Source organism: Canis lupus, chromosome 12 (assembly GCF_048164855.1).
Source record: "Canis lupus baileyi chromosome 12, mCanLup2.hap1, whole genome shotgun sequence".
In the NCBI taxonomy this organism is placed as follows: Eukaryota; Metazoa; Chordata; class Mammalia; order Carnivora; family Canidae; genus Canis; species Canis lupus.
In genome coordinates this window covers 47,585,840-47,611,188 of record NC_132849.1, presented here as the reverse complement: position 1 = coordinate 47,611,188, position 25,349 = coordinate 47,585,840, and the positions used below count along the sequence as shown (strand labels likewise).

At 39.7% G+C, this 25,349-nt stretch overlaps 1 long non-coding RNA gene across 1 annotated transcript in view; it reads right to left on the bottom strand.

Annotated features, from left to right (window-relative positions):
• Window positions 1-20,186, bottom strand: part of LOC140600725 (uncharacterized) — a 34,311-nt gene extending 14,125 nt beyond the window's left edge. The window contains exon 1 of the long non-coding RNA XR_012003886.1: window positions 19,996-20,186. This is a non-coding gene — a long non-coding RNA (uncharacterized lncRNA). The remainder of the gene's footprint in view (window positions 1-19,995) is intronic.
• Between the last annotated feature and the right edge of the window lie 5,163 nt (window positions 20,187-25,349).

Sequence of the window (25,349 nt, the reverse complement as noted above, 5' to 3'; positions counted from 1 at the left end):
CAGACGTTCAACCACTGAGCCACCCAGGTGTCCCATGAATTAAATTTCAGAGTCCTAATCTCATTCACCATCTGTTTGAGGTCGTTCATTCATTCAACCGATTTGGGCTGATTCTGGCAGACTCTCCTGCCTATATGAGCTATGTAGCTGTTGTTTTCGCTGTAGTCAGAGATAGGAGATCGGGACATGACCCTTGACCTCCCTGAGGAGTGTGAGGCCATCTCACAGGACATGTAGGAATCACAGTGGAATCTCCTTGATTTGAGATCAATTCTGGAGCTGTGGGGTGGAAGGCAAGGACAGAACACAATGCCAGGGCTCTGGTTCCTCCTCTACTATCCACTGTGTGTGCCTCTGGGTGAATGTCAGCCTGTCTGAGCTTTGGTCTCCGGATCTGTTGTCTGGGAGTATGATCTAAATGTTATCTCCAGGCTCCCCTACATCTGCACATGACCCTGCATTAGCCCTGTTGTGCCAATTCTTTCTACTTTTCTTCCTGGCCTGGGACATGCAGGAGGATCTATTACAGAGGGCTTCTTGGACTCCACACAGATTCCTTGGGAGTGTCCTCATCATGCTCGCTCCCCTAGATTTCCCTGGATACAACTGTGGCCCACACACCTTCATGTCAAGAACCTGTCTCATTTTCCAGGTCCAAGAAGATGAATGCTCAGCATGTGCGCCGAGGGAATGGAGTATTTCTTCCAGGAAGTTAATAAGATTGTATATTTTAGCCTTGGGGCCCTGGAGAAGGGAAAGAAAAATTCTCTGAAACAACATGTCTCTTGTTTAATAAAGTTTTATTATTATTATATATGAGTGTGTGAGAATGAGAAATCCATATCCGTTCTTCGCCGTCACAGCTTTATTGGTTTTGAGCTTAAAAAATCAGTTTGGTGACTAACGGAATAAAGAACTGACTGACCGGTGATTTTCAATATGTGGCTCTTTCAGGAAGCAATCTAAAAGAGTAAGAGCCTATTGGAAAGTATGGATGATGTGGAAATGAGTTACACAGAGGGCTGGGCTGTCCTGGCTCATACCTTGAGAAGGATAGGCGTATATGACAGGTGGCAGGGGCCTCTTTGATTGCTGGCTATACTAGCTCACTGCAACATCCCTGCTTTGAGAAGTAAAATGAAGCTGGTGGCTTCGTCCCTGACTCTTATCTCCCAGTCCTTGTTTTGAACCCTCCTTCAACTCAGAGCATCTTGCTACCCCAGGAAACCCTTTTGTTCAGGCAAGCAACCTGCATTCTTCTACCACTGTGCATGTATCTGTCTGTCTATCTGTCTGTCCCCAGGGTTTGTGGTCTCAGCCAGGGCTCTCCCTGGAGGATAGTAGGCCCTGCTCCTCACTGGGACTCGGTGAGGGATCTAACAGCCACGGTCCATTCTAGGGACTCTACAACTCCCTACATCCCATGTCTACACCAAGGGTTTTCTCTGGCCTAAAGATAGTGGTTAGCACCTCTTTAGGAGACACCAAAATCTGTTTTTGGAGCCTCTACTCTAAGGTCAGCCTCCCTCCCCTCTTGATCTCCCAAGCTTCCTTGTTACTATCCATAGCAACTTTTGAATCCTTGAACTAGATGAAACCTAAAGTCTTTTAAATTTGCCTTTTCTGAGTAGCAGATATGATTTTCTCTAGATGTTAAAGTAGTACTTTGTGGCCAGGCGGCAGAGCTGAGACAAACTCAGCAGCCGTGTTCCAGGAACCCATGAAGGTGGTAGGGCTAGGTTGCTGAGTGACCCAGGCAGAGGTGGCATCATGCAGTATATTAGTCTGTCGAGGCCTCCATAAAAAAGTACCCCAGGCTGGGAAGCTTATACAGCAAGAGTTTGTTTTCTCAAAGCTTTGGAGTCTAGAAGTCTGAGATTAAGCTGTTGCCGGGGCTGGCTTCATCCAAGGCCTCTCCCCTGGCTTGTAGATGGCCACCTTTCTCCCTATGCCTTCTCATCACCTTCCCTCTATCCCTCTATCTAATACCTATGTCCTAATTTCCTCTTCTTACAAGGACTGTAGTCAGATTGGATTAAGGTACATCCTAATGAATTGATTTTAATTAAATTACCTCTTTAAAGACTCTGTCTCCACATACAGTCACACTCTGAGGTACTGGGGCTACGACTTCAACACATGAATTTGAGGGGACACCATTCAGCTCATAAAATGTGTGCAAAGGACCAGAAGCTGTGAGGGAGAGGCACCAGGGATGGAGAAGTAAAAGGTGTCTTTGCTGTTGTCAGCATTCCTCTTGTACTAGCGTATACCTCCCCGAGTCTCAGGTGCCCTGGGTCCCCATCATTCCTAGGGCCCCTCCCTCTACACATCTTCTAGTAGCATATCTGAGTCAGCTGCCTATGGCCATGCTGCCCTTCTTTCTGCATCAGGAAAGAATGAAAAAACCAGCACTCTAAAGGCATCAAAATGACAAGTGATGTCAACAGCTGTTTGGATCTGAATGGCTCTTTTTCCTGCCTGGACACCAGAAACCCAGGTTCTACTTCCCACAGAAAGAGTAATTGGATTAGTGACACTCTAGGAAGGGTCACTGAGCCTCTGGAAGGCCAGAATTACTTTGGGGAATGAGATGCAAGGATGCATCACGGTTCTGCTGATATAAGTGTCTGTCCCAGCCCTCAGAGTCACTCTGTCAAGCTGAGGCTTTAGGTAAGAAAAAAAAGAAAAAAAAAAAAAAAAAGAGGATTGACCCTCTAATAGGGCAGGTGGTCCTCCTTTCAGCTTTTATCCAGCCAGGGAGCCTGCTTCTGTCCAGGCAGAGTTTCCCATTAGGGCACCAGTGAGGACAGCAACAGTGCAGTGGAGGTCGTCTCATTCATCTATCTTTCCAGTGCCCTCCATCCTCTGTCTTCAGGCTGTGTGTCCTCGGGATAACTATAAAAGCTCCAAGTCTTCTAATTTTTTTTGCATTGAGTTTTCATTACACTTTAAACATCACCATGGATGGAATTAATGAACAGAGGCCTGCCGCCAGAATTCTCAGAACCCCAACGGCCTGGACTCTGAGAGCTTAGGACCGACCACTTGTCACTTAAATGATCCATAATTTTGTTTCTGATTAGTTCTGAGCAGTGCCCTCAGCTGCTCTGGGGACCTCTTAGCCTTCTGCTTGGCCGTGAGCACATTTGACTCTCTGCTCTTTGTCCTATGGACTTGATTCAGGTCCAGTGGGCCCCTCAGAGGTGGGAGTTTATGACTCCAAAGGGCATGAGCAGCTAAGAAGGGCACCCCTTTTTATAAGACTATTGTCAAGGAACCAAAGCTAAAGAGCTCTGCATGGAAAACCAGAAAAACCCTTTCGCCCTGAAAACTTTCCTCCTATGTTCTCAGTGCCTGGAATTATATTACGGGAACTTGACTCCCTTGAGATTATAAGGCATTTTAGTCTTTTAAAGTTCTTTTTAAAATGCAAAGACATCTAGAAAGGGTGAAAACTTACATTATCAACAAGAATTTGAAGTCTTTGAGGGCAGGAAAGATGACTTAAATGCTTTTTCTTACATATTACATTTTTTTCTGCTGCCCAGGACTCTCAGAAGGTTAAATCATTCCATAATCAAGGTGTTCAGATTGCTGAAGACTTACCTCTTATAAGTCTAATTTCAACAATATGAACTATTTTGGATAGAAATCCCATCTAAAATGTTTCAGGCTTCCCGACCTTCTTAAATACAGCCTACTAAATGCAGAAAACACTTTCTTGATAATTCAAGGTCATCATTATGAACTCCCACTGCTGCCCTGCTGTGCTGATTCTCTTGGGCTTCACTGCAGTGGCCGCGCTAACACGATGGCCGTCCTCGCCTTTCCTTTTAAGCCTCCTGTCTTCTCTCTCTCATATAAGCCACTTTCCCTCTCTTCCTGCTCATGCTGAAGTATTGCCTTAGGCATTTGTTCTCTCTTCTAACCTATCCTTTTAATCACCTGTGGGGAGAAAATAAGATACCCAAGCTTTTGGGGGATCTGTGTGTAAAGGAAGAGTAGACAGGCTTTGCATAAGAATTTCTCCGATAGACCAGGGCAAGAATTTTATTACAGGGTTTGCTAATTCTTCCTACATAGATATCTTGGCTTTCTCTCTGATTCTCAGCTATTATCTGGATAAGTGAGGTGACCAGATACCCTGGTGCATGACAGGCAAGGTAAGTTTCTTTAGAAAGTTAGGGACAGAGATACCTGCACTTGAGCATAAGGGAATGGGCACCCATTGGAGATCCCACTGCTCATACTCATCTCTGTCTCATCAGCAAACCCTGTGCATCTGTAACAAGTTTCCTCAAAGTAAATTATTGTCCAAACTGGGATACTTTTGAGAACAAAACAATGCAACTACCAATATTTATTTCAAGACAAAAGGACTGTCCTAGACAAATCAAGACAGAGAGTTTCCCTATTTCTTTTCTTTTTTTTTTTTTTTTAGGATTTTATTTATTCATCTGAGAGAGAGAGAGAAAGAGCACAAGCAGGGAGAGGGGCAGAGAGAGAGAGAGAGACGCAAGCAGACTCCCTGCTGAGCCAGGAGCCAGATGTGGGGCCTGATTCCAGGACCCTGACCTGAGCCAAAGTCAGACACTTAACCAACTGAGCCTCCCAGGTACCCCCTTGGGTCTCCCTATTTCTAAGACAAACCTTAGTAACACCAGCTGGTACAGAGAACTAAAAATGTAGTGGATTACTGCAGGGTTAGATGGTCATCATGGCCATAATCACAGACTTTCCTTGGGTAATTTCCCCATTTAGATTTAAACTTATAAATTATGGACTCAGGCCAATGGTATAGAATGCCTGACATCTTAACAAAGCTAAAACAAAGATTCAATTATTGCTTTTGGACTTAATATTCTCACCCTTCTGCATCCAAATGCCACTTAGCTTCTTGGGTTGGCTTGGCAAATAAAATGTGTTTCTGGATTATTTTTCTTGAAGTATATTTTGTAATAAGTTTATGGACCTGTGGTTTGTTTGGACTGAAATATTACATTCATTAGATCAGATTGTGTGTAGAGTTCTTAGTCTAATATCTGGAATATAGTAAGTACTCAACTAATGTTAACTAAAGCAAAGATATGTGCACTTGTGAGTATACACACACTTCTGCTTTTATTATATATATATTTTAAGATTTTATTTATTTATTCATGAGAGACACACAGAGAGAGAGGCAGAGATATAGGCAAAAGGAGAAGCAGCCTCCTTGAAAGGAGCCTGATGTGGGACTTGATCCCAGGACCTTGAGCCAAAGGCAGACGCTCAACCACTGAGCAACCCAGGCATCCCCACTTCTGCTTTTAAACTAAAGTACAATCTGGAAATGTGTGTCAATATTTAAAATATCCTTTAGCCTAGATATCCAGCTTCTAAGAATTTGTCCTAAGGAGAAATGTGTTTATCACAATATTGTTCATAATACTGAAAAATTGGGATAACCCAAATCTATCAATAGATTATTAGTTAAAAGAATAAAAAGACATCTGTACAATATAATATGATATATGGCTCTTAAAAATAATGACAAAGAATTTCATTTATTGATGTAAAAAAGTCAATAATATATTATCAAATGAAAATGCAACTTATTTGCATTTTCAGTGTGATTTCTTTTGTCAAAAAAATGAAAAGAAAGAAAAGACATCAAAAAATCTAAAACTATATAGCAAAGCTACATGCCTTTTTAAATACTTTTTAGTTATTACCTCTGAATTACAGGATAACTGGTAATATCAATTTTCTTCTGTTGGATGTTCTGAATTTTCTTTCATATATATATACACATACATACATATATACATATACATATATGCATATGTGAAACAAAATTCAGAACTTTCAAAGAAGAAAATTAAGATGACCTATTATCCCATAATTATATATATTATACATAGCCATATATATATATGTGCATGTATATAACTTTCATAATCAAAATAAGGTAATACAATGATTTAAAAATAACTCTCAACTCAGATCCCAGCCCCTCCGAGAGGTGCTCCTGGGCTCTCCAGGGTTCAATGATACTGCTCCTCTATGCTCTCATAATTCCCTGTACATATAATTTTTCTTGTACTTATCCCTGCATTACAGTTTTCCCATGATACATCAGCCTCATCAACAAGACCATGTAAATTTGAGGGCAAGTCATTTACCTGACTCATCTTTGATTTTCCCTTATATGCCACCCAGCTTAAAGTTTATGCTCAGGCAATGTTTGTTCAATGAATCAATGCAGAAGTGAATGGGTCTTGTGGCTTCTAGAACTAACCCAGTCTCATGAGAACAAAAGTAGAAGTAAAGATGCACTTGCCTTCATAATCGGGCTGCATCATGTGAGACTTGCAGTCTGGGAATCCCTGAAGGAGTTCCCCAGGGACAAAGCAAGTATTCAATATTTGTGGAAAGAAAGAATGAAAGATTGAATGGATGACAATAAACAAAAGTGATCATAACAACACCAGTTCCATCCTATGCAGAGGATCTAGTAACACCGGGCACCAGGACCTGAAAATCACCCCGAAACTGGAAGACAGAGATGTAATAGAACCTTAGAGATCATATAATCCATCTTCCTCATTTCACAGGTGAGGAGACAAAGCCCAAAGAGGAGATGATTTCCCTGAAGACACAGGGCAGGTAAGCAGTAGCCTCTGGGCTAGAACCCAGAGCCCTCACCACCTGGCCTGGGGCTGCTTCCTGCAAAGCTGCCTCATCCCTCAACCACAGCCTCAGGTTTCTGTGATTTCAGCATACTCTGGTTTTCTAGCTGAACAAATTGAAGGCAAAATCAGGATGTTCTCTCTTCATCTCTGCCTGCAGTTTTTTCCCTTCTGCCATCCACTCTATATGCCGTTTGAACCAGACCCCTTCCCAGAGCAACTGCCCCTCTGTCAGTAATCCACACGCATCTGGAGACCTGGCTGCCCTGGGTGCTGAATCTCACCCACCAGGGTTTTGTTCTGTTGAACAAAAGCAAATCCTGCATCAGGCAACAAATACTTCCCAATTCTTGAATAATTGAAAGCCTGAGCCCCAAGCCGCAGCAGGCTAGGCACTGATTAGAGATGGAGAACGGGGAGCCGGCAGTCAGCATCACCCCTGTTTTGGGGCACTCCACAGGACAACCGCCTCCCTCGGGTCTGCGGCCAGGGCCCAGGCGCCAGTGGGATAGAGGGAAGCATTCTGCAAGCATCAGCTTCTTCATATCCCCTCTGCTTCTGCCACCAAATTAATCTATCTGTTAAAAGCAATGGGAAACCTAGATCACTTTTGCATCCCCAAGCTGATGCAATTGTGATAACTCATCAAAGGAACCGAAAGAATGATTCTAACTACCTTCCCATTCCTTCCAGATGCGCTGTTGGTGAAGAATAAGCACATTTCTCAGCTTACACTTGAGTCTTAAGAAAATGTGGGCCTCCTTTTCATTTCAATGATCTCCTTTTCGGGGTCAGATGAGGAAAACAAAACTCGTGTCACACTGACTGCACTCCACGGCCTCTATGTCTTATAAGCTCTCCACAAGGTGGCACAGAGGGCTCCTTCACTTGAAGGAGAGCTGGGAGCAGAACAGGGATGGGACCCAGGACTGCTGGCTGCCAGCTTATGCTGTGCCACCCTTGGGGCCAGCCACCTCTAGTCTCACACGCCTCCTGCCATGCTCAATGCTGCAGCCGCAGCCATCTCTGCAAATATCAAATATGATCAGCTCATTTCCCTCTTCAAATTTCTACTTCGTCAAATGTATCACCTAACACCTTTGAGACAAAGACCAAAGTCCTGAAGAGGGCTTTCCAGGGCCTCGGATTCCAGTCTGTCTCCCTCCATGCCCTCATCAAGCACCGCGCTCCCTGCCATGGTCACACCCCCAACCAGAGCCACCTTGACCTTCCTTGTGTCCTCAGAAGTACCATGCTCTGTGGCTCTGGTCCTTCACATGTGTGTCCTCTGAGCCTGGAACAGTCCTTCTTAGTGAGTTTCTCCTCATCAGTCAAGGCTTTGATCCCTAAGGATCACTAATCCCTAAGGAAGTAAGTTTCCACTCCATCTCCCTCACGATCACTGTTCTAGTGGCCATTCTTCCCATCAGACAGTGAGCTTCATGCTACTGCAGGATCACGACTGTCCAGGATCCATGAACCAGCATCTATTATGATGTCTAGCTTGGAGGAGGGCCTAGTAAAAATTTGTTGAATGAACAAATAAATAAATGGCTGAATAAGAAGCAAAAACAGAAGCAGAATCAAAATCAGGCCACAAAAGAGTCCTGACTATCTTTTCATTCATGTCTTGTTATTTTTTTAATGAATATTTATTTAGTATCTGCTATGTGCCAGGAATTGCTCTAGGCACAAAGAAAAAAATATGTAACAGTGAAGAAGACAGGCAAATATCCCTGCACTCATGGGATGGCTTTTGTTCTAGTTAAAGAAGACAGTTAATGAAGAAAATAAACAAAATATGTAGTTTGTTATACGGTGTTTGGCACCATTGTAGGGGCAGAATGGGGAGGAAGCAGGAGACTCACATATAGGTGCAGACTACACATCGCTAAAACTAAATCTCATGCTACCTAAGAGGTACCTGCCACCTGTATTCCTCTAAATTTCTTTTCTTTTCTATTGAATTCCCCTAATGGTGTACATTTAATTAGCTTTCTATTTTAATGCTATTTTAGCTCATCCTGAGATGATATATGGGTCAGGCATCATTCTGTTCCCATCAAATGATCTCCTTTGGATAAATTCCTAAATGGAGAATTACTTAATCAAAATGTACATTCTTAAGATCTTATGATGTACTTCCATTTTAAATAATTTTAGAAACTTATAAGGCCTCTTTTACAAAAAGAAGTGTACCACTTTCATTATATCATCAACAAGACTGAGAACTATTATTTTTGTTTGTTTGTTTACTGTTATTTTAGTAGATATGAAAATTGTATTTCAAGGTTACACTTGTTTGTACTTCTTTGATTATCTTGTTTTTATTTTTTTAAATCTGATTACCTGAATACAAAGCAGTGCTTCTTTACCTTGTGGAAAAGCATGACTATGTTTACAAAATTTGAAGTCTCTGTATTTTTGATAAGAGAGCATAAAAAAAAAAAAAGAGCATCAAAGACTAAGTCCAGGAAATAGATTCCATGAAATGATCAAGCTGTTCCATTAGGACAATGGGATCATGAAAATGATCAGAACTGAAATACAAAAAAAGACTGATAGGGTTCTGAGGGCAAACCTACCATGTTGGCATCCTGCCGAATACTTAAGTATCAAATACTTAGGGCAAATAATTAATAATTACGTATAGGACTAGGGACTCACAGACCTTCAATCCATTTTAACCAATTGAAGAGTGGCCCTCAGCAGTAATGTTTTTTGTCTTTCATTTGCCTTTGCTGAGTAAAGATATTGGGGTTTATACCCTGGAGGCTTGATTATTCAGATAACTTCTGTGTGGCTGAATAAATCAGTTAAGTAAAGGCTTTCTTAGTTATTATTTCATTTTTAAAATCACACTACAGAGCTGTCTACATCACTCATGCCTCTATTTCATTCTTATGCTTATCATTAATACATAGTTTTTTAACTTGACCATAGTCTCTATCCCAATCAGATGGCTTCTAATTTCTGCTTTCAAAGATAAGTAATTGGAAATTTCAACTGCTAATTTAAATTTGCTGTCAAGGAGACATTCTGTACCATCTCCATTTATGTTTTTCTTATTGTCTGGCATATTTTTTTCTTTTGCTATCAACTAGACATTGTGTCTTTTGGTTTCAACTACATTTCATGTATTTATACTCTTTTAAAAAGTATGACATAATTTACATTTAATAACATTGACCATTTTTGATGTTCAGTCCTAGGAGTTTGACCTATCAGTCACAAATAACATCATGGCCACGAGAATCAAGATGCAGAACGATTCCATGACCTTCAAAAATGTCCTTATACCCCTTGGTAATTAACTTCTCCTTCTATTTTCTACCCTTGGCAACCACTGATCTGTTTTGCCTTTTCCAGAATATCAAGTCAATGGAATCATATAGTATGCAGTTCTTTGAGTCTGGCTTCTCTCATTTATCAGAATGCACTTGAGATTCATCCAAGGTGTTACATAGATCAGTCCTTTATTCCTTTTTATTGCCAAAACAGTATTCCTTTACATGGATTTGCCACAGTTTGTTGGTCTATTTATTACTTAAAGTACATATGAGTTGTTTTCAGTATAGGCAAATTGTGAATAAAGCTGTTATAAACATCCAGGCACAGGTTTTTATGCGACCATAAGTTTCATTTCTCTTGGGTAAATATCTAGGAGCGGCAATTCTGGGTTGTACAATGACTTATATGGCTGTGCATTTTGCATTCCCACCAGCAATGTATGAGACTTTCAGTTACTTCATATGCTTATTCATTCTTACATATTTAGCGTTTGTATTAGGTTTGTAGCAGTAGTTCATTGTGATTTTAATTTGCATTTTTCTGATGACTAATGAAGATGAGCAATATTGCACAGTCTTATTGGCCATCTGTATTATTTGATGAAGTGTCCATCCAAATACTTTCCATGTTTGATTGGGATACATATTTTCTCATTATTGAATTTGCAAAGCAATTTATATATTCTGGTTACAAGACTTTTGTATTTTCTCTTAGTTCATGGTGGGTCTTTTCTTTTTTTCACAGTATCTTTTGCAAAGTACAAGTTTTTAATTGTTATGAAGTCTAATTTCTATTCCTTTTGAAAAGTGTGTGTGTGTGTGTTTCTTAGCTCTTTGTACTTCTTGTGCCCCCATCAATGACCGCTGTACAGCAGGTACATTTTGACCTATTTTTACTAAGGACATCCGGTTGCCACTGCATTTCCTTAGCATGAAAGGAACACATATGAGGACATGGAATGAACAGTGAACTGAGTCAAGATGTCTAGATTCCTATTGTCATTAGTTTGCTATTGATCTTGAGCTTACTATTTAAATTCTTTACTTTCCATTTCTTCATCTACATCTTAAAATAAAACCCACTTTACTCATTTCAGAAATGATGAGGATGAATCGAGAGAAAAAGTGTGAAAACATTTGTGATGTTGCTGGAATGATTGTACATGCACAGGATGTCCATGAGGGAACATTATTTTTCCCCTAAGAATTTCCCATTGACAGGCATACTTGGATCCCACATTACAAAGGTACACCATAACTACAAATATAAAACTATTATGTACTTCATGTACCCAGTGCTTCTCTTTCACTCTAGAATATCCTTTGGCAACTCCGAATTTTCTTTTTCATGCTTTATATCAAATCTCTTTTTTCTTAGTTATATATATTTAACACTATAGTCTTCATATTTCATTTCTGAAACTTAAAATTTTTAATTTTTCAGAAAGAAATGCTCCAACCAGCATTAGAATTGATTAAGATTCTTTCCTTTGGACATTTGGCAGAATCATCTTTCATGAAATAGTAGTGCTATTCAACAATGGAGCACGATCTTTTTTTTCCTTCTTTTTCTCAAGGGAGGGAATTGAACTATAGCAGAAGATTAAACATTCTCTAGGATATATGTGGTCCTCCTATTAAAACTAGATAAAGAAAAGGATATTTCTGTGGATAGGAATATTTGTGGTTAGGAATTATAGCTGTAAGGATCTAAAAATTGAAACCGTCTAGGAAAGGAATAAATTTTTAAAAAGATTTAGTCTGTATAACCATTGAGAGTTGATAATTTGTCACATTCATGAAGTTTTTAACATGTTTGTTTAACATTTTGAATTTAAAAAAAAACGAAAAAGGCTTTTTTATAAGTTATGGAACTAATTTTGGTAAAATTGCTATTAGCCTATTTTAGGAAATAGGTAAATCTTACACTGCACTCTTATAAGAGCCAAGTAGCTTAAATCCAGGATAATTGTTTTTAAATTAAGGTCAAATCATGTCACTGTTCTGGTCAATGGCTTTGCCATCTCAGAGTGGCAGACAATTCCCGATGAGGGCCCATCTATGGCACCTGCCCCCCACCTCACCAATGCCTCCTCCTGCCACTCTCTTTTTTTCCTGCCTCACTCCAGTTGACACACCTTCTGTTCCCTACTCATTGTAGCCCCTGTGTGCTCACCGGTATCTTTTACCTATAGATCTCTGTCCTTAATTATCACATGGCTCATTCCTGGTTGCCACTGCATAGTTCGGCCCAGTATAAAATGAAAATGTATTTTGTTAAGATAAAAATCATTAAGAATCTCAAGATGGTGAGACTAGAGCATTAGACCAAATGTAATGCCCTGTATCACTACATTGGTAGTATATCCATGAAGCCTGCACTGTCTGGCTCCTTGTCCCCTTCATATCTTTGTTCCATTTTTTGGAACATATCTTTGAAACATAGCCATTTTTTGGAGCATATCTTTGCTCCACCTTATATTAGAGAACTGTCCCTCTGTCCATTCAGAAATTGTTACTCCTGGCACCCTTGGCTTCTTCCCTCCCTCTCTCCCTCTCCCTCCCTCCTTCCCTCCCTCTCCCTCCCTCCTTCCCTCCCTTCCTTCCTTCCTTCTTTCCTTCCTTCCTTCCTTCCTTCCTTCCTTCCTTCCTTCCTTCCACTATTATCTACCTTTCCAAGTGGAATATAAAGTCCATACATGCTTATCACTCAGAGCATGGAACACGCCCAGCATATAGTAGCACCTCAAGTATTTGCTGACTGAATGAACAAATGAATAAATGAGAAGTAATAAAAATCCAAAACTAAAAGAAAAAAAATGAAGAGACACATCAGATTTTTTAGACAGTGAATACTATGTTTACATGTCTGGAGAGAGGTCCAGATTTGAAGATTCAAATTTATGAATGCAGAGAGTGGATTCAGTCCTGGCACCAACACTGGCTGGTTCTGTAACTTTGGATAAGCTTCTTGACCACTCTGAATCCCACATCATCAGTGCAGCAAGGGTCCTCTCAGCATTTCATTCCACAACTTTATAGAATAGTCTCAAGTTCTCAAATGAGACAGGATAATATAATAATCTAGTCAGTTGAAGATCTTTTCTGTACATTTGAATCGAAACAAAAATGAAGCACTCTTTAGATTACTATCTGAATAGTAATAGACTGGTCTGAATAGACTGGTCTGACATCTCCAATCTATCCCTTCCAATGTGAAGTTCTAGTTATAGATATATATATATGGGATATCCATATATACCAAATTATATAATATGGCCTCACAGAACCATTTTTTCCTGAGGAAAAAAATACTCTACTTTGGGAGTAACTAGAATTCGTATAAATAACTTATTATGCATCAGATTGTGTAACTTGACCAATTAAACTCTTAAATTGATCATACTAATCTGAGCTTATCTGAGCTCATGGGTCTTTAGGTGTCAGTTCCTTAAAAAGAAATAGAAAACTAATGTAGGGGTTCCTGGAGCTGTTTCTTCACTGCTGATTAGGACATTCTGGGTGTCTATTGCCCAATGCATTGTGGAAAACAAAATCCTCATTTCATGTGCCACACTCCATTTTTTATTATTAATTCTAAAAATCATGAAGAAATGTTCTGATCATAAATTCTCCTGGCATAGATGATTTTAAAAAACCAGAACATTAAAATGCCTTCTGGCTTCATATGTGTCTGTGTTGAAAAATATTTGTTTCTAAATCTAACCTCTCTCCTTTTTGGTCAATAATTGTGCACAGCATTTGCTTTGTAGTTTGTATTTCATGTCCATTTTGCTTGAGATTATGTCCTGTGTCTTTTTTATTCTTTGGATTCATTTTTTCTCTGTTCATTGTGTTTTTTAGCAAAGAAGTAAACTGATCTTTTCTTCCCCCAAAATCCACATTAATCCTTCCTGCCCTAAGATTTCTGACATGCTTTTATCACTATTTTAAAATAATCCCCATATTCTATCTGATGGAATGAGAATAAGATTGACCCAAATCACATAAAAATAGACAGAGGCAAAATGAGCCAAAAGTGAAATGCAAAACTGATTCTGGGTGCAAGACTATAGACTTGGTCAATTGAATAGGAAGGAAGGGCTTGGGAGTGCTACCAATCTCAGTATAAGGTCAGAACAGGACTTGATGCTAAAGTCTTGACATCCTGATTATAAACCCTATTTCTAGAAGCAAGGATTATATAGTTCCTTACTGGATAGACCCAGTTACAACATTAAGGAAACATGGATGTAGGAAGCTTGCCTGGTCATCAGAAAGGGGGGTTAGACAGAGAAGAACTTAGTGAATTAAAGATAAGTTATAATTGAATGCCTTGTGACTAAGACAATGAAGACAAAATAAGAAAAAATAAATAATCTGTCATATTTACATATTATTCCCAAGTGTATTACCAACATGCAAGGAGCATCCATGAAGCATAGTGGTCCAGAACATTCCATGGAATCTACATATACATTCAAGGATGTCAAGTATGATTCCCTATCCATGAAGGAAATCTCCTCTTTCTCTCCCTCCTAAAGGATTGAACACAAGCCTAAGAACTCTTCCTATAAGATAAAAGTCAAAGACAGATTTGACCACCTAATGTAGAAGAAAAACTCTCCGCAGTAGGAGCTGCGGAGATCTGTTTCTAGTCGCAGCCACTTCACTAACCAGCTTGAGTAAGTTTCTCTTAGCCCTTCCAGGCCACCCCTTCTGCCAACTAAACACTGTGGGTGGGATGATCCAGCTGACAACATGTTGAACAAAAGAATCACCCAGCTAAGGTCTTCTTGAATTTTTGAAGCATAACACTACAACATATAATAAAATAAGTGCCACTTTGGCTACAAAAGTTTAGAGTCACTTGTTATTACATAACAATGCCTGAAACTGAATTTTGTACTACAAGTGGGATGCTATTGTAACATAACCGTAAGCACCATAAGCATGTGTATTGGCTTTGGAGCCTAGAAGTAAGTGAAAGGTAAGAGCCTGGGGGCAACTATTGGTCAAGTACCAAAGGACAGTGGGAAAACGTTTCTGGAGGCTAAAGAAAAGATGTAGAAGTAAAAAGTTTAGTGAAACTGTTGCCTGTAGTAATGTAGCAAATAGAAAAGGTATCTAAGGAACCCTCAGATCTAGCTAAAGAGATTTCCAGACTACATAGCACAAGTAGCTACTGGTTTCTTTTGACTCTATGTGATAAAATACTGATGGTGAAGGATGAGATGAGACAAGAAAACATTACGTTTCAAGCAGAATTTAGAAGGGATATAAAGAAGCCAGGACTTGTTGGTTCCAAAACAAAAATGTTTCCCAGTCCCAGCATCTCTGGATGGTGAAATAATCTCAAAGTAAAATCATCATCATCATCATCATCATCATCATCATCATCATCTCAGGGTAAAGATCTTAAAGATGTTTCTATAAGATCTTTATTAAGACTCATTAATCCCAAGTAGGATTTAGGACACCTGGGTACTTTAGTCAGTAAGCTTCTGCCTTCAACTCAGGTCATGATCTCAGGGTCCTGGGATGGAGCTCTGTGTAGGACTCCCTGCTTAGCAGGGAGCCAGCTTCTCCCTCTGCCTCACCCCCTGCTCATACTCTCTCTCAAATAAATAAATAAATAAATAAATAAATAAATAAATAAAATCTTAAAAAAAAAAAAAAGACTCAGTAAGATTTAAGGGTTCACCTAGCAAGACTTCTAAGAATCTTAAGGATACTTAAGGATATACCTATTGAAGCACTTTAAAAAAAAAAAAAAAAAAAAAAGGCCTTTAAGAATCTTTTTTTTTTTTTTTTGCCTTTAAGAATCTTAAAGATAAAATACCATAAAATTTTCCATCTAAATAAAACAGGCTTCAAGAATCTTGAAGGCCTCATCCCACAGCACCCTATGTCACAACAAACCAGAGGGGAGCTTATCTGGAAGACTTTTATCTAATGGAATTAACCTCCCAAAAAGTCATGCAAACACTGAAGTTTGTAAGAGAATTTCTCTACAAAAGCAGTTGGCTAGATACAATGTCCAAAATGAAAAGACACCCCTGTGCCCACAGAGGAAGCAGCCTGAGAAAACTACTCAGCTGAAAACATAGGCAATTTATTGTATAAAAGAAAAGATCACTCAAGGTAAAACCAAGAGCCCAGAAAACAGAGAGCCAAGGAGAACCATTTCCAGGGATGAAGACTTGCCCCATCAAGGAAGTGGCAACATGCCCCCAGCTGTTATTTTATGATTAGTTGGATCTCTAGACCAGTGACTGCAATGTACCTCCCATTTTCCCCCATTTGGATGAGAATGTCTATTATATTTATACTGTCCTTGTATCACCAATGTCTGTTGGCTGCAAAGGGACAGATAACTTGTCTCTTTATTTAACATATCTTCACATTAAGACATACTCAAAGAACCAGCCCCAAGGCATCTCATTAGTTTCTAGACATTTTTTTTTTCTTTTTCTAAAGTAAGCTCCAGGCCCAGCATGGAGCCCAATGTGGCACTTGAACTCATGACCCTGAGATCAAGACCTGAGCTGAGATCAAGAGTCAGATGCTTAACCAACTGAGCCACCCAGATGCACCTCTAGACTTTTTCATATAACAAGAACCTGGATCTCAGCCTAAGCCTGATGATAGAATGGAATGAAAATATTGAGAGTCTTGGGAGGTGGTATTAGCAAGTAGGGGAAACACAAATAGTTTGTGACAGACAAAGGACATTCATAATTTGTTTGATACTCTTCCCCTTGAAGGATGTGGTCTCATACTCATCCCTTATCATCTGAGCTGGCCTTGATGACTTGTTTTGACCATAGAATGCAGCAGAATTGACATCTTAGCGTTTTTGAGAATCCATCATAAAACACCTTACAGCTTTCACCTGGGCCTCTTGCAACACTTTCTGGGAGCCATGGACCACCACGCAGGTAGGCATCCCAGTGGACATTCTGACTTAGCATGGTCCTCCAGCTCTCTGCCTTGAGGATCAGACATAGCATGAAGCTCTCCTGGGCGCTCTGGACCAGCCCACTTACCCACTGAATATTACAGAGTGACCTCAGTCAGTGCCATGTAGAATTTAAAAACTGCCCAGCTAAATAAGCGCTGTCTAAATTTCTGGCCCACAAAATTGTGAGAAAAAATAAAATAATTTCTCATTTAAGCTGCTAAATTTAAGGAAATGTGTTACATAGCAAAAAAAAGGTCTCTTTCTCCTTGTGGGTCTCAATTTCCTCACCAACAAAATGTAAGATTTGAATCATACCTCTAAGTTTCTTCTAATTTCACAAAATTAGCAAAAAAAAACATGTAACTCTTTTTACCACACTGCCATAATCTTACTTATGAAGGCATCTATGGATAGTCAGAAATTAGAATTAGAAATTCTGTTACTTCTGACTAAAACATCAGAACTAGAGTGAAAACACTGGGGAATTTCTGTCCAGACACACTAACCAACATCCTAGCTAAAGATAGGTTACCAAGAAAAATGTTTTTGGAGCAAAACAAAGTGATTTATCCTCAGTGCTCCTCCATAAGGGCTAGCTAAATGCACCCAAGTTAGTTTATATCTAAAACACGTAAGGCTTTCAAACAAAATATCCCTTGAATGAGGCATAGGAAAACTGGTCCAGAAGATTAATTCCTATCTGCAAATGGTTTGGTGACTATATATATATAGTCTGTCTATTCATTTAGCACAGGACTTCTCCCCTATGTACCCTGGTGGAGTCCACAGATAAAATTCAGAGGGTCTACATACATTTGTGGGAAAAAATTACTTATTTTCCTTGATCTTTAAACTGAATTTATCATTAATTTCAATTGCGACTGCAACGTACCAAAACAAAAAAGTATTAACAGTATCTGTGATTTTTGTCACCAGTTAATCACCCATATTTCCATATCCCTTAACAGTTGCTGCAGATATCTCAAACTATCATTTATACTCATCACAATTTTGACTTTATGGTTGCTAATCCCACTCATTATTTGATGCATTAATAAAGATATATATGTAGGGGTGCCTGGGTGACTCAGTTGGTTAAACATCCGACTCTCGATTTCAGCTCATGTCATGATCTCAGGGTCATGAACTTGAGCCCTGCATTGGGTTCCGCTCTCAGCACAGAGGCTGCCTGGGATCCTGGGATTCTCTCTCCCTCTCTCTCTGCCCTTCTCCACCCCGCCTCCCCCCACTCATGCTCTAAATAAATAAATAAATAAATAAAATATTAATAGATAGATATATGTTATTATAATATATATTCTAATATATATCCAAATTTGTTTTTGATATTTGGAGAATATCTTATCATAATAGGCTTCCTTTTTAATGATACATGCTTTAATTTATATATTTGAAAACACTATTCTGAGAAAGGATTCATAAGCTTCCCTAGACTAGCAAAGGGGTCTACGGCTCCAAAAGGTTAGAAACCCCTGATTTCAAGCCCACACTATAGCACTGAGCTCACCAGATTGTCCAGCTACCTAGCAGGTGTTGAGTACCTGCCATGGGGCCCAAGTGCTCTGGGAGACCAGCATGCCAATACGTGTTAGTTTTTTCTCATGCTCTGTTTCGTCTTCCTAATTCCCACAGTAGTTGCTCCGAGCATCAGCCTCTGTTTTAGGTTTTAGGTCCCTATTCCATCTATGTATGCTCCCTCATTCTTCATAGATAATTCCAACTCGAATATTATTTAGGTCAGATAGAAGTTCTTCATTTTATCCATGTCCACTGTTTTCTACTGCTACATATATGCCGTTCTTTCTCAAATATGTATTTCCAAATCTCATGTCTCTTCTGAGTAGGAAAGTCTAATTTTCCAACTGCCTGTTCATCTTGAATACCTTTACATGCTTCGAATTAAACAGGATCATTCATTATCAGTTCTCGCCATCAGATGATCTGACCAAAAACCAAGACCAAGACATACACAGAGACAGCAGGGCTGTGTATAGAATCGAGGTGCCATGTCTGGATTTAATGCCCTCTCCCTCACCCCCAAATTCAATCACACTTGTCTCTTCAAATATGTCTGAAATCCACTTCTCCTGTTTGACCCAGAGGCTGTTCAATTCTTGCCATGACGATTTTAATGATCTTTTAAAGAATACCATGTTTCTGGTTCTCATTTTTTTCATTCCATCTTAACAGTTGCATTGCCTAGATCAATGAGTCTCACTCAGGTGACTTGTGAAAATACACATTGCTGGGCTCACTCCAGCAGCATCTGATCCAGCAAGTCTGTGGTAGGGCCTGAAAATTTGCATTTCTAACCAGTTGCCAGGTGAGGATGATGCTGCTGGTCAGGAAACCCACATGAAAATTACTGCTCTAGGCCATCGGTCTTTAAACCTATGCCTATTATTTATAAATGATACACATGTTCTAAGGCACTAACACTATGGACACATTAGGAAACGCACTAAAATAATCATAAAAAAGATGAGACAGAACAAATAGAAAATTCAATATTATTCTTCCTGCATCCAAACGGATCGTATTGTTTGCCCTGCATCAGAGGATTCTGGGAGGGACAGAGATTAAGAATAAGCCTGTGGCTTGAGATATAAAGTCCTATAATCTGTCTTTCTAGTCAATTAGAGCCTGTTTACTCTCTAATCCTGGCTCCAGGCCATAGGTTACAACCCTAGGAAACTTTTTGAACCTCTCTATTCCTCTATATCTTCTAGTATAAAGTGAAGATAATATTAGTAACTGCTTCATGGGATTGTTTTCAGGATGAAATAAACTCATATGCATAAAAAAAGTCCCTAGCATATAATAAGTGCTTGATTCATCTGCACTGTTATGACTGCTCCTGGTTAGACACTTTCTGTTATAACCATGCTGATCAGTTCACTGTTTCCTGAATAAACATCTACAACTCACTGTCTTTGCTTGTGCTGTATCCTCTACCTGGAATATACTTCCTCCATCTCCACTTGGTAAAATCATTCTCATTTTTCACAGCCCCACTGAAAATGTTATGTCCCCTGTGACAACTTACCCAAATCTCCCGGCAGAATTAATTGCTTTCTCTTCTGTGTTCCCAGAGCACTTCTGGAAGACTCTGAAAATGGCTTCCCACATGTATTATGTACAGTTGCTTGCATACCATCTCCTCCAATATTTCAAGCTCCTTGGTGGTATGAACAATGTCTAGATGAAATATGTATCCATCTCAAGAAAAATTTTTGGCATATAATAGATGCTAGGTACGTATTGCGAAAAAGGGCAGAGACAAGAGGTAACTATCCCACCCCAGAACCATGGCACAGTCTGTGACTTGTATTCAGCTGCGGATGGTGTCTTCCCCAAGAGACCGCCCACTTTGGCCCCACTTTCTTTGTTCCATTGGTTAATGAGGCTGTGATATAATAAAAAATAAATATTTGGTCTTTGTCCCAGGTTCCCAGCACACAGCTCCTAGAACCCTTGAAATCTCCAGAGTGATGAGTGCCTTTTGTATGCTGGTGAAAACAACTGGTCCTAGGGGCTCCTGGGTGGCTTCATGTTGGGGATTGCTCAGCAGAAAAAAAAAACAAATCTTAATCACAAACTTGGAACTTTCAGTCCCATCCCCTAACCTCTGGAGAGGGGAGAAAGGCCAGAGACTGAACTCAATCAGCAATGGCCAATGACTTAACCAATCATGCCTCTAAAGTGACCTCCAAGAATGCCTGGGTGGCTCAGTGGTTGAGCATATGCCTGCAGCTCAGGGCATGATCTTGAGGTCTGGGATCAAGTCCCACATTGGGCTCCCTGCAGGGAGCCTGCTTCTCCCTCTGCCTGTGTCTCTGCCTCTCTCTCTCTCTCTCTCTCTCTCTCTGTGTATGTGTGTGTGTGTCTGTCATGAATAAATAAATAAAATCTTTAGAAAAATAAAATAATAAAATAACGTGACCTCCATAAAAACCCCTGAACAAGGGTTTAGAGAGTTTCCAGGCTGTGACTGCATCCATGTGCTGGGAGGGTAGCGTACCCCAACTCCACATGTCAGGAGCTCCCGAACTCAAGACCCTTCTGGATCTCACCCTATGTCCCTCTTTACTTGGATGTTCATTTGTATTGTGTATAATATCCTGTCTAATAAACTAGTAAACACAAGTAAAGTCTTTTTCCTGGTTTTATAGACTGTTTTGACAAACTGTCAAACCTGAAGATGGAGTTATGGGAACCCCAATTTATAGCCAGTTGGTCAGAAGCACAGGGGGCAATCTGAGACGTGCTGTTGGCATGGAGGCAGTCTCATGAGACAGAGCCTCCAACCAGTGGACTCTGTACTGACTCTGGGTACTTCATGCCAGATTAAACTGAGTTGTAGTCTACCCAGTTGATGTTGGAGAATTGGTTGGTGTGGGGGGAAAAGCCCACCCACTTGGTATTAGAGTGTGAATAAAAACAGTTCAGAGAAGCCATCTGAACAGCATGTTCACAAAATGGGGACAGACAGAGCCTATTAGATTTGATACTTCCATTCTTCTTCTTCCCATTTTCCATAATCTCATGCCTTGAGGCATTAAACAAAAAAGAGTGCCTGTCCTCAGTATGAAAACTCTTCCCAACCCAGTCAATAAGAATCCCCAAACTCCTAAGGCCCCAGAGGATTCTAATTGTGTTTCCTGTGAGTTGACACTTGACCCCTCCATTACAGTATGTTCCAGTCACATCCACATCCATTTGAACCACAAAACCACAAAATGTGTCAGAGTCTGTGCCCTCTACTTACCAGCCTTGTCATGCTTGTCTTCACCTGCAGGTCCTTCAGAGTTTACCAGTTCCGTGAGTGGGCTTGCTCTTAGTAAATCCTTGGTGTCCACAGCCTGAAAAAAAAAAATTGAAACCAAATTCACTGACATTTTAATAAGCCAATCAAAGCCCTTTCACCACATGCTAACAAGGTCAACATTGGTCCCCTCCTGCTGCCAGACTCATCATTCAGTGGAGCTTTGTTTATATGTACTCATGATTACTGGACTATTTTATTATGAAAGAAAAGCTAGCTTCATGTCACATAAAGTATATTCTTAAGCCACAGCACACAGCATGAGGAAGCCAGACATGCCCTTGTCAACCCTAATGAAAGAAGAATATCAAACCCATTAAAAGGCTAAAGTCCAATCACCCTTCAGTGATTTTTCTTTTCATCAGCAAAAATGCTCATTAATTCTAATATCTTTGCTTTTAGGCATGAGCTTCGAGATCTGAACAGAAATTTCATTTGTAATGAATACATTTTGACAGAAGTAAAATTACGATGATTCTACTGGTAATAATAATAATAAACCATATGAAAGGAACCAGAGAATTCTATTCTCTAAGCTGGCAGGGGATCTGTGAGACCTTCTTTCTGTGACATGGTCTCATGATGCTCCAGAAGCATCTGTATAAATAGTATGACCGTAAAATCACTAGATTTATTCTTCTAACCAACATGCCAGACTATTACATAGACCCAGAAAGCAAACATCCATCATTGACTTGATCTGGTGATAAGGATATGGACTCTTCTTTTGAAAAATCCTGAAAGCCTATGTATAAGCCTGCATTTGGTTTACATGGATGCCTTCTATGAGATGGGAGGTTACTGCAAGGATACTTGGGCAAGTAGGTAGAAGGCCAGAGTTACCTCAGAACCCAGAGATTCCAAGTGTGGGTCTACCTAAAGAAGGAGATAATCATTCTTCATGATTTAGCATCAATGTAATAACCAAGATTCTCTTATTTGACTTAGCAGGCATATTTCACAGTAGAGAAAATTTTGGAGTTCTGCATACTATAGGTACTTAATAAATATTTGTTCAATGAGTAAGTGAATAGGTTCAGCTTTGCCACTATCCAACACTATCCACCAATTGCTTTCCTGATCTTTAAGGAAGAAGGCTACTCAGTCCCACAACTACACTATAGGCAAAAGAAGGGCTTATGGAACTCCATTCCAGCACTGGGCCCCAGTCCTTCAAAATTATTTAACATGAAGAAATAGACTACCACTTATTTCAAATTTAAGTCACTGTACTTGGGTGCTACCAATGACCAAATACAGTCTCGACCTGATCCTAACATATACTACTACACCCATTTCCCAGATAAACCCATTTCATCCATCCCAGTTCAGACAGATTAAGATGCTTGCACCAAACCACACAGCTAGAAAGCACAAAGCCAGGCTTTCAAACCCTGGTCTCTGATAGAGAAGCCTTGTTCTTCCTAATGTGCCCATGACTGCAGTGGCCATGAATCAATAGAGCAATTAGAATTGTTATGTCTATTGTAATATTGAGTTAGAAAAAGGATTTGGTTTCAATAGATCAAAGAGAAAAGAAATTAGAAAGAGAGCCTGTGGGGAAATGCATATGTGGAGAGTTGCCAGAAGAGAGGCCAGCCAAAAAAGGATTTAACACAATTGCTTATCAAATGGGCAAAGGACAGGACACACAATTCACAAGTGAGGACACATAATTAGAAGACAAATGGGAAAAACATTTTATTTCCGTAGATATCAAGGAAAGGCAAATTAAAACAACAGTTTTATGCCTTCTAAAACAACAAAGAGAGGAATGGTTGAACCCAACATTGCTAATGGTGCTGTGAAACTCATACACAGATGTAGCTTGTTGAAAATACAATTTAGAAAACCTCTTTGAGACAAATTTATCTATCATTATCAAGTGTCATACAGAGGTTTACACCCTTTCGCTTAAGGAAAATATTTGAAAGAAGTATCTTCATAAACATGCAAACCATGGTAATATTGAGAACAGCAAAAGTTCAAAGAGAAAGAAGATGTTTATGTTATATGGAACATTAATATGTTAAAATATTATACAGAGTTGGCTCGGGCCCTGTCCCCTCTGGTCTGGACCACTGCAGTAAGTTTGTTCCTTACTCTGGTTTTGTCTTCTTCAATTCAGGCTCCATCACGCCACCAGATGGGTCTTATGAATATGGCATTCCTACTATGGCCCTGTCTAATGGTATTCCAAATTCTTAGAGAAGCCCCAGGGGCTTCTGCAAACTGTTCCACCTGCCTCTCCAACCTCATTTCTTGCACTGGCCCCACGTAGAGGCCTCTGTTCCTACTGCACTGAGCATGTAAACGTATTCATTTCCTAAATAAACATCCAGAACTCCATGTCTGCTTATGTTGTACTCTTTACCTGGAATATTCTTCCTTCATCTCCACTTGACAAAATCCTTCTCAGCCTTCACAACCCAACTGAAAATATTAGCTGGGCTTTGCTCGTGCATCCTTAGAATTAGTGAGGCCTTACCTGTGCAACCAGTGGCAGTTTGCCTTCAAGATAGAGTTTACTTAAAGCCTCTGTGTAAAGACTTTTTTCTTGACTATTTTTTACACTTCCATTGTCAGGTGGAATCAACCATGCTTGTCTTGGGGCTTCTAATAAACCCATGACAGAAGTTTATCATAGCTCCTGTCAGTACTTACTCATGTGTTTTTGCATATGTCTCCCTCAACCAAACTCCTTGAGGTCATGGCACATCATCTTAGTCAATCATATCAGCATTTCAGTCACCACCATTGACTTAATGCTTATAATATGCCAACCATTGGGCCGTGCTTTTGCATTTTATCTATATCTCATTAAAATCTCACAACTCTAATAAAGTATGTTAATTATTCACAATTCAAAAGATGAAGAACTGAGGTTCAAAAGAGTTAAGTTTATGCTGAAGGCACCAAGTGAGCAGATGGTGTAGCCAAGAACTGAACCCTGATCTACTTGATTCCAGCTGTCTAGCCACCATAAGGTCTCATTCTCTTTTCTAACACAGTAGCTGAAAAATGACAGGTGCTCAGTAATTGCTACAAAAATAAAATTATGTGGCAATATTGATAAGTGTTTAAAAAGAATAAAAGCAAAATGTAAAAATGTATCTATACCTTGATTACAACCCAATTAAAACTATCTGTGCATGTTGGAAAAAGACCGCATGGGAACTTGGCAACAGCAAAGGTCAATCTATTAGAGAAACAAAATCATGGCAATTTTTAAATTGATTTTCCCTTTGCATAGTATTCTTAAAGTGCATAGAGAAGCTGTTTCATCAGAGTGCCTAAGACCATCAAAATATCAACTGACTAGAGGAATCCAGAAGCCAGATGTCCTAAGTAGATAGTCACTGAATATTCCTGGTGGAATCTGTATGCACAGCAGTAGATCAGAAAAATGGATAAGTAAAAATAAGAAATGCTGGTTTACTTTTTTCCTGAATTGCCATATATAAAGGGTACTTGCACAAAACCTAAGCTGTGTGAAAAATAAATAAAACCAGAACTTCTCAGGACTGGGATGCCTGGGTGATTCAGTCAGTTGAGCATCCAACTCTTGATTTTGG